The sequence below is a fragment of the Ambystoma mexicanum genome, chromosome 2p (genome assembly GCF_040938575.1).
Source record: "Ambystoma mexicanum isolate Mex_15411 chromosome 2p, UKY_AmexF1_1, whole genome shotgun sequence".
Lineage (NCBI taxonomy): Eukaryota > Metazoa > Chordata > Amphibia > Caudata > Ambystomatidae > Ambystoma > Ambystoma mexicanum.
The window spans coordinates 17,473,227-17,482,741 of NC_090923.1; positions in this window are offsets into that span (position 1 = coordinate 17,473,227).

Sequence of the window (9,515 nt, forward strand, 5' to 3'; positions counted from 1 at the left end):
TTTTCCAGGACTTACAGGATTGATATCAGATGTCACAACTACGGGCTTCATAGAGTCAAGCCCCCCAGAGTCGATGTCCATCGAGGCTTGCTCCCAGGAGCTCCCTATTTTGTTGGCACTGTCTGTAGACCTGCAGGGCAAAGCAGTAGGAGCTGCCAGTGCAAGTGGATGAATGGTATGCCCTTGCATGTAGGCATCTGCTGCCCTCCTTATTTCAGATCTATGGAGCATAACATCCCCTCTACTGTCTGGGGTTGTGGCCACACTTGCACTGCGATTACTCATTCCACTTATGGGCACTGAATTTTCATGTTGTAATCTTTGTGGCTAGATGCGCGAGATCTCATTCACCAAAGCGTCTAGAGGTGAGTATGGTGTGACCACAGCTTTCTTAGACGCCTCTGGGGACTTACTTGGCTTAGATTCGTTCGACTGTAGGCATGTTTTTTGAACTGGGGTTTTTTTTCAGAAAGATTGGAGCGATCTTCACGTTGTTATTTGGTTCTACCGCGGGCCCAATCTTGTTCGGGGATAAATTGAACCCCGTTTTTGGCCTTACTTTAAGGAAGATGGGGGCTAATTTAACACCCTTCTTCAGATATGTTTGGGCCTCGTCCTGTTTCTCCAGAGTCTTTTCTCTTTGGGAGCCTTTTGGTGACACCCTGTTATTGGCTTGAGTTCTATTGGAACAGGGTTTTATTTTGACTTCGTGGATAAATTGGGGAGGTCTTTCCTGATCGTTTTTCTTCTTCACGCCCCCCCTTTTTTCCTGTGGACTGTTCAAAGACTCCAGTCAATGATTTCTTGATCATCCTCTGCCACCGAGGGGTGAGAGGTTCCAATTTTCTTTAGGAATTAGTTAGTTTCTGAGTTCTTGTGCTTTGCTTTCAATTGTTTCATTGACTTTTTCTCCCACTTTCTTTGGACTTCTTTTTCTCTGAGTCTTTTTATCCTTGCTTCCCTTTTTCGGGATCTTTTCCCACCTAAGTTTGTACTTTTAAAACTGACTTCTTTGCTCTCCCCTCTTGGGGGTCCGGCTGATTGCCTGGATTTACTAGGGGTGGTTTCCCCACTGGGTGCTCATCTAGAAATTCTTCTTCCATATTAGCCAATCTCCTGAATTCTTCAAGCGTTGACTCCGAAAGTGATGTATTATCCGTCTGTTGAGTGACCCCCTCATTCCGATCTGGCACAGCTCGCTCTTGTTGGTGCTGATTGTACAGTTGAAGTTGAGCTAATAAGGCTTGGTTTAGGGATCTGTCAGTCTCTTCCGATTTCTTTAAGTCTACAATGGACCTCTGAATTGCAGAGATATCCAGTCCTTGTTTAACAAACTCAAGTTGCATCGCCTGCAGTTTCGGCAGCACATTTGAGTTTACAACATTGCAACATCCCACTATGGAGCCATCAAATGCGGCCACCTCCTTCGTCAATTCCATTATGGAGCCAGATTGGAGTTGCACTTCAGCTTTTAGGAGCTCGAAGCCAGAGACCAGCGAATTTAACACATAGCTGAGTGCACCTAATGTGTTATCATTTGGCTGGGCCCCCTCCTGGGCTTCCCTTGGAATTAGGACTGATGATATTTCAGCTGGTAAATCTTCCTGCACCAGGCCCATAGATTCTTGGTTGATCTCTATACCAGACAGGTTCAGTTTGCTCACAGTAGGGATACTTATATTCAGATCCACAGGAGGCTTGTTGGTCTCATTAGGTCGTTTGTAGCTACTAGTGGGACTTGTTGACATATCAATGTCTTTGTTAGTTGCTCTTTCATGTGCCAATTTTTTTTCACCAAAGCGCTCCTCGATTTCTTGGGGAATTTTCGTTGTGGTTGTTGTGTATTCAAGTCCCTTTTTTCAATTATCAGCCAGAGTAAGTTCAGTTTCCTGGGCCCCCAGACATCTCACTGGAGTGGCGACGGAGGAAAGGAAGGAATCCGCATGCATTTGGGCCTGAGTCTGAATCGGCTTAAACCCCACCCCAGGGGGCTGTCCCTTACTAATTACCTCCACAGGGCCCCTCAAGCCCTGGAATAGGGGGCTGCTAGCCGTTTTAGGCACCTCCCATTCCGGAGCTCTGGGATCGTCCTGGAGCGAATTGCTCCTTAATTTCATTGACCTGTTGGGGTCTAATTATGATCAAAGAAGACACACTGATCCTGGGTAGCAGAACACGTGCAGCTAAAAATCTATGTGCCCGCAGACACTGCACGGGTTACAGACAGACCACCCGTTCGCGAGGGACTGCTCGTAGGTAGATTCCTGCGCACGGGAGCTCCAACACGGGGAAACCGAGCGGCTCAAAGGCCGATGGCCCGCAGACGCCACCCGAATCACCAATTAATCACTGCGACGGCCACCGTGCACAATAACAAACCACAGTCACACCAACAGATTCCCTCGGAAGAAGGAATAAAAGGGAAGCGTGGTCCAAAAAAAGAAACGACCGCACTGGCGAGGTTTCAGTTTCAGTTTCCCTTTCAATTATCTGGGTGAATTGCATATGTTACCAATGTCCCGCCGTGACAGCAATGGCAATAGCGTTCAGTTTGCTAGTAATAAGTATTATTAATAAGTAATAAGGCTCCCTGCCTTGCCTCTGCCGGCTGCACGTACTGCAATTACTGCTTCCACTCACACATCACTCCGCTCCGTGGTCCTGGGAGTTTTTAACTGCTTCACCTCCAGGAAATGGTAAACAGTAAGATAGGACTTCAAACCAGGTCAGCTGCACCAGAATTGTCATGAAAGAGTTGGAGACTGCAATGACTGCTTCCACTCACACACCACTCCACTCCGCTCCGCGGTCCTGGGAGTTTTTAACTGCTTCACCTCCAGGAAATGGCAAACAGTAAGATAGGACTCCAAACCAGGTCAGCTGCACCAGAATTGTCATGAAAGAGTTGGAGACTGCAAGGACTGCTTCCACTCACACACCACTCCGCTCCGCGGTCCTGAGAGTTTTTAACTGCTTCACCTCCAGGACATGGTAAACAGTAAGATAGGACTCCAAACCAGGTCAGCTGCACCAGAATTGTCATGAAAGAGTTGGAGACTGCAATGACTGCTTCCACTCACACACCACTCCCTGATCCTGTTACTTGTCAGATTGCCGCGCACCAAGAATCCCTAGTTTTTGACCTAATCAAAGCGGCTCATTTTCCTATCATTTTAGGTCTTCCTTGGCTACGGCTTCATAACCCTTTTATAAATTGGACAGATGGAACCCTTGTTCTCGGCTCTGAATATTGTGTTTGCCATTGTTTATCCAATGAGTCAGTAGGCATACACATCACTACAGACAGCTCAGAGTCTCCTTCGGTTTCCACCATAAATCATTTAGAGACCATCCCAGACTGTCATCGGAAGTACCAATCTGTGTTCTCTACTCCTGAATTCCCGACTCTACCGCCTCACCGAAGAGAGGACTGTCACATAGAATTACTGCCTGACCAACCTATTCCCTTTGGACGAATGTATGTTCTGTCACAACGAGAAAAGGAAGTCCTTAAAGACTACCTTCAGGCGAACTTACGAAATGGACTTATCCCCTGAAGGAGCATCACTCTTCTTTATTCCAAAAAAAGATACTGATGAACTCAGACAATGTATCGACTTTAGAGGAATCAATAAAATCACTGTGGTAGACAAGTACCCTATGCCACTTATTCCGGACATCCTTGAAGCCATCAGTGGAGCCTCCTTCTATACGAAATTAGACCTCCGTGGGGCATATCACCTCATTCGCATTGCTCCCAGAGATGAATGGAAAACAGCCTTCCGAACGCCTTTTGGCCATTTCGAATATCATGTGATGCCTTTTGGGTTGGTGAACGCACCAGCTGTGTTCCAACGTTTTATGGATCATCTCTTTGCAGATATTCTGTTTCACTTTGTGATTATACACCTAGATGATATCCTTGTGTACTCATCGACCCGAGAAGAACATATCAAACATGTCAATATGTTACTTGAACGCCTGCAGTCTAATCAGCTCTACTGCAAAGCCTCCAAATGTGAATTTCATCAAAATCAAGTTACCTATTTAGGGTTTGTCATGTCACCACAAGGCATCTCCATGGATTCAAAGAAGGTGTCTGCGGTAGTTGAATGGCCTATTCCAGTCAACGTCAAAGAGATCCAAAGATTCTTTTTCAGAAATCATCCTGCCACTGACTCGTCTGCTGAAGAAAGGAATTCCATATTGCTGGGACGACTCAACAAATCTAGCATTCCAAAAACTAAAAACTATGTTTACGTCTGCAGCCATTTTGGTAACTCCAGACCAGACTAAGCAATTCTTTGTAGAGACAGATGCTTCCCATCATGCTTTAGGCGCAGTTTTACTACAATGCATGGAAGATGGAGAAGAAAGACCAGTCGCACACCTTTCCAAAACTTTCAATGCTTCTGAACAGAACTATTCGGTGCTAGAGAAAGAATTACTGGCGATAAAAAGGGCCTTTGAGGAGTGGAGACACTTACTATTAGGATCACCATTTCCGTGGTAGTTCGCACAGATCATCAGAACCTCAAGGTTTTACAAAATGCACACACGACTAATAGTCGACAAGCACGCTGGGTGTATTTCTTTCTCCCGTTTCGGATTGAATTCACCTTTCTCCCTGGAAAACAAAATTTGAAGGCCGATGCCCTTTCTCGAAAAGATTTGCCTACCTCCCAATTTAGTCCAGAACCACTATTTCCCAAAGCAAAATTCATCGCTGTTCTCACAGACTTTCTACAAGAACTTAAATACGCTTCCACAACTAACCAATCGATCTGTGAAAAGATAGCCTCTAATCATCACCTAACCCGGGACAAATCCTACTATTTTCCCAATTCTCAGGTTTTGGTTCCTACTTTGACCCTTCAAAAAGAAGTGTTGCAGATGTGCCATGACTCCCGAGCAGCAGGTCATCGAGGAATTCAAGGCACTTTAGACTTAATTCAACGTCACTTTTGGTACCCCGAAGTCCGTGCTGATGTTCATGACTACGTAGCTACATGTCCTGTGTGCTCTCAAGCTAAGACTCCACGAACACAGCCGATGGGACTACTGACTCGAATGCCAATCCCAAATAAGCCTTAGCAGGTAATATCTACAGACTTTATTCTGGATCTTCCTCCTTCGCATAACAAGACCACTATACTGGTTACTATAGATTACTTAACCAAGTTGGCTCATTTTACACCATTGGACAAATTACCCGGAGCCGAAGGTATGGCAAAGGTTTTTATTTCAGAAATCTTTGCCTGACATGGCCCACCGGATACTGTGGTATCGGATCGGGGTCCTCAGTACACTTCAGTGTTCTGGGAGAAGGTCTGCCATACATTAGGAATTAAACGGGCTCTTAGTTCTGGATATCATCCACAGACCAACGGACAAACCGAGCGCCTTAATCAGACCTTTGAGGGATATCTGCAATGCTTTGTTTCCGCCGCTCAGGATAACTGGTTGGATTTATTACCGTTTGCAGAATTTGCCTACAACAACGCTCGACATTCTGCTCTTCGCACTAGCCCTTTCCACTGTTCCTATGGGTTTCATCCTTCCTTTGCACCTGCAGTTACCCACTCTCCTCCATGCAGCCCGGGAGTGGATAGTTTGATATCTGACATTCAAGAAGGACATAGACTAGCCAGAATCTCATTACTGGCTGCTCAAAACCGAGCAAAGAGTATTGCAGATCAACATTGTCGAGACTCTCCACCTTTGACCCAGGGAGATTCAGTTTGGCTGGCGTCTAGATTTCTCCCTTGTCATTTGGGCCCGTCTAAACTTTCCCCGCGATTCTTTGGACCTTTCAAGATTGTCTCCTTGGTGGGGCCAGCTGCTGTAAAACTAGCTCTACCTCAGTCCTGGTCTCGAATACACCCTGTCTTTCATCTGTCCCAGATCAAACTATTAGTTCAAGACCGTTTTCATCGAGTGGCCCGGACCCCTCCGCCTCCGGTATCTACGGACACCGGTCCAGAATTTGAAGTCGCCAACATCTACGACTCCCGTTATCGCTGGGGGAAACTACAATTCCTGGTGGACTGGAAGGGGTACTCTCCCGCAGAAAGGACGTGGGAACCAGCATCTGGGGTTCATGCTCCCCGATTGGTTCAGCGTTTTTTTTAGATTACACCCGGGGAAGCCGGGATCGCATCCCAGGAGAAGGGGGCATACTGTTACACATACCAGACATTGGTCCCTCTGATCTCAAAACCGATTATGCGGTTCACTTCGAGTCAGGAATTCCAAGATGGTGGACCACTGTACGGGCCATTCAGAGAACAATGTTGCAGTCTTTCCACATTCGCCAGGAACGCGGCAAACAGCTCACGTGATCCTTTATACGGCACGAAGATTGAATGCTCTTCGCGTCGCTACTGTTGTGGCTGATGCTCCGTGAGTTCGCATCTAGGTGTTGTTATCTTACTCTACTCTTCTTGCAACCTTTTCTACTACTTACCTTACTAACCTTGTCTTCCCTCTAATTTTCAGACTTTCCCTCCGCCTGTCCCGTGCGCCCGATTCTCGGAGTTGTTGCTCACTCCTCGTCGGAACACAAGATTATTATTTCAGTTCTCATTATTCCTACGAGTAAATATTCTTAACATCCAGAACTATATCCTGTTCTCCCTTTGAGCTTGATTCGTACCCAATTATAATCGCCAGATCTTATCCCTCTATTTATTCCATAGACTTCCCATCCAACTCCTCTACCGAATCCCGTTGTTTAGGTATTCACGATGTTGCTGATTAAGAGGTTAGAGGGAGTTCATAATCTTACCTACTTCTTGTATCTAAGCTTGCTTGTTCTCCTTTCATCTCATCCTGTTGTTTTCTTACCTCCAGAAGAAATCGCCCAGCATCATACTTCCATTTCCATCGGTGGCGCTCAAGGCATCTTTCGCTCGAGTAACTGGATCCTGCTTCCTACCAGGGTTTTCTACCCCAGAGGGTTTCCCTGATGGTCGCGTACTTTCTCTCGAGGTTTTCTTACCAGGTAGAGAGTTACGCGGCGGTCGGGGCAATCTTTGCATTCAGCATTTGCTTCCCATTGGATACACCAGTCTGCCAAGGTGAGAATTTGCCTAATTTCTAAATTGCTTTTGTTAACCCAAGGCAAAGATTCGGACTAGTATTAACACTAACTGACTTAGGCGAATCCTTCGCTTAAAACATTTCCAAAATTAGAGACTCTCTCCTGACCTTCCTCACACTCCCTCCTCCTACATTTTACACTCTGCCTACTTACCATCGTCCTCTGCCTCTATCTCCCACTTTAATCACACTAATATTGACAAAGTCCTATCTATACTGTTGAAGGATAACCCCTCTTGTTCCCCATCAGACCCTTTTGCTCCTCATCGAGTCAAGCCTATTGCCCCATTTGTGGCCTCTCACCTCGCTGAACTTTTCAACCTATCCTTCGTCTCTGCTTGCTTTCCCTCTGTTTTCAAAACAGCCACTGTCATCCCTCTCCTAAAAAAGCAAGGGGCTGACCCAAACCTACTGGCTAACTTTCACCCTGTGTCTCTCGTCTCCACTAAGCTAAAGTGCTTGAAAGGGTTGTGTTCAACCGTCTTACCAATTTCTTAGACATCCACAACCTTTGAGATCCCCTACAAGCAGGATTCTGCTCCTGTCACTCCACGGAAATTGCTCTCATGAATGTGTCAAACTTCATCGCTCTGCTAAGTACTCCAACCTATCCTCTATCCTAGTCTGCTTGACCTGTCTGCTGCCTTTGACACTGTCGATCACTTTGATCTCCTTAATACTCTCTTTCTTCTTGGGATTTGCAATCAAGCCCTTGCCTGGATTGAATCCTACCTTGCACCTCACCAATTCTCTGTCTCCTGGAGCAATAACACCTCTTAACTCGCTCCTCTAACTGTTGGTGTTCCACAAGGCTCTGTCTTAGGTCTGCTCCTCTTTACACTCTACACCTCTGCTCTTGGGGTACTAATCTCCTCCTTTGGGTTCTCGTACCAACTCTTTGTGGAAGACACCCAAATCTTCTTCTCTTTTCCTGAACCCTTCTCTGATCACTCATGCAAAATGTCCAACTCTGTCTCTGCCATTAAATATTGAAAGTCTTTGCACTCTCTGATGTTAAACTCTACACATCAGAGGTGCTCTTCTTCCCGGCCAAAGGATCTTGTTAGGCAGTTCCCTTATGGACCACTGCAAAAGGCTTAAGACTACAGGTGTTGGCAGTAAACCCAATTGGTAGCAGTCTGTACCACCCATATTTACCTGGTAGCTGTGGCTGAGCAGCCAGACTTCTCTCAAGAAGGGTTAGACAGTATATAGAGTATACAAGATAGGTAGCAAAATACAGTAGCACAAGCAAACACTGACCAGAGCTTTGGTATCAAAGTATATAATTATTTATTTAAAGACACACTTTTAGAAACACTCCTGCACTATTATTGTATGCAAGTTCAAAACACAGTCACTATTAATATATATACATCCCTTATTCAATATTAGACAAGTCTTAGTTAACACCACTTATTTCCAGACAGAGGTGAGCGCTTAACTTAATATGGCACTCTAATAAGTTATCAAAAAAGGGAGGGAAGGAGAGACCGCCAGAGGGCGCGGAGCATGAAGGACCTGTGAGCTCGCGCTCCGTCTGCACTGCAGGGCCTAGTGCGCTTTTAGGATCCCCGGCCGGGATATCAAAGCAGCCCCGGAGGAGACCCCAGTCCTCTGACCAAGCCCCACCCGCCCACCAAAAACCTAACACCCCACCGCCGGAAGCTGGACGGAACGAGAACGAGTTGCTGGGACGCATCAGGACTCTAGCGACATAACCCCGGCCGGGGACATGATTTTCGACTAGGAGAACTGCGGTGCACAATCATGCCTTTGCCCTGGCGGCTTGCCTGTTGGCAGGCGTCACAAACAGGGGAGGGAGGGGTAAGGGGGGAGGACGGGTTGGGGGAAGAAGGAATTCTCGGGCTCTCCTCGGATCCAGCTTTAATGGGGGACAGGGCAGCCCCCGCCGAATCAGGAAACTAATGAACACCATGCATAGGGGTAATGGCAGACAATGAAAGAAAGGGCCGGGTCAAGACGATCAGACTTGGTTCACACAACATCAAAGGACTTAACTCCCCAACCAAGCGTTCCCTTCTGGGGCCAGAAATGAAGAACGCAGGGGCAGATGTCCTCTTCGTGCTGGAGACCAGATGGGTGAGGGGTGAGGAGAGGGCCATCCCCGGGTCGCATGTGGGCCAGGTATTCTGGGCGTCCAGCACCACCAAGAAAGCCCGGGGTCGGGATCCTGCTCCACAGGCACCAAGAACTAACTGAGGTTTCTCATTGGGAGAGGGAGGATGGGAGGGTTCTGGTAGTGTCCGGTAATCTCCGCAACTCCAGGGTCTCCCTAGTATCCATATACTGCCCCAACGTAGGTCAGAAGGAATTCATTCAAGAGGTTATGGGAGAGGTGATGTCCAGGGCGGAAGGTCTCCTGATACTGGGTGGGGACCTCAACATGTGCG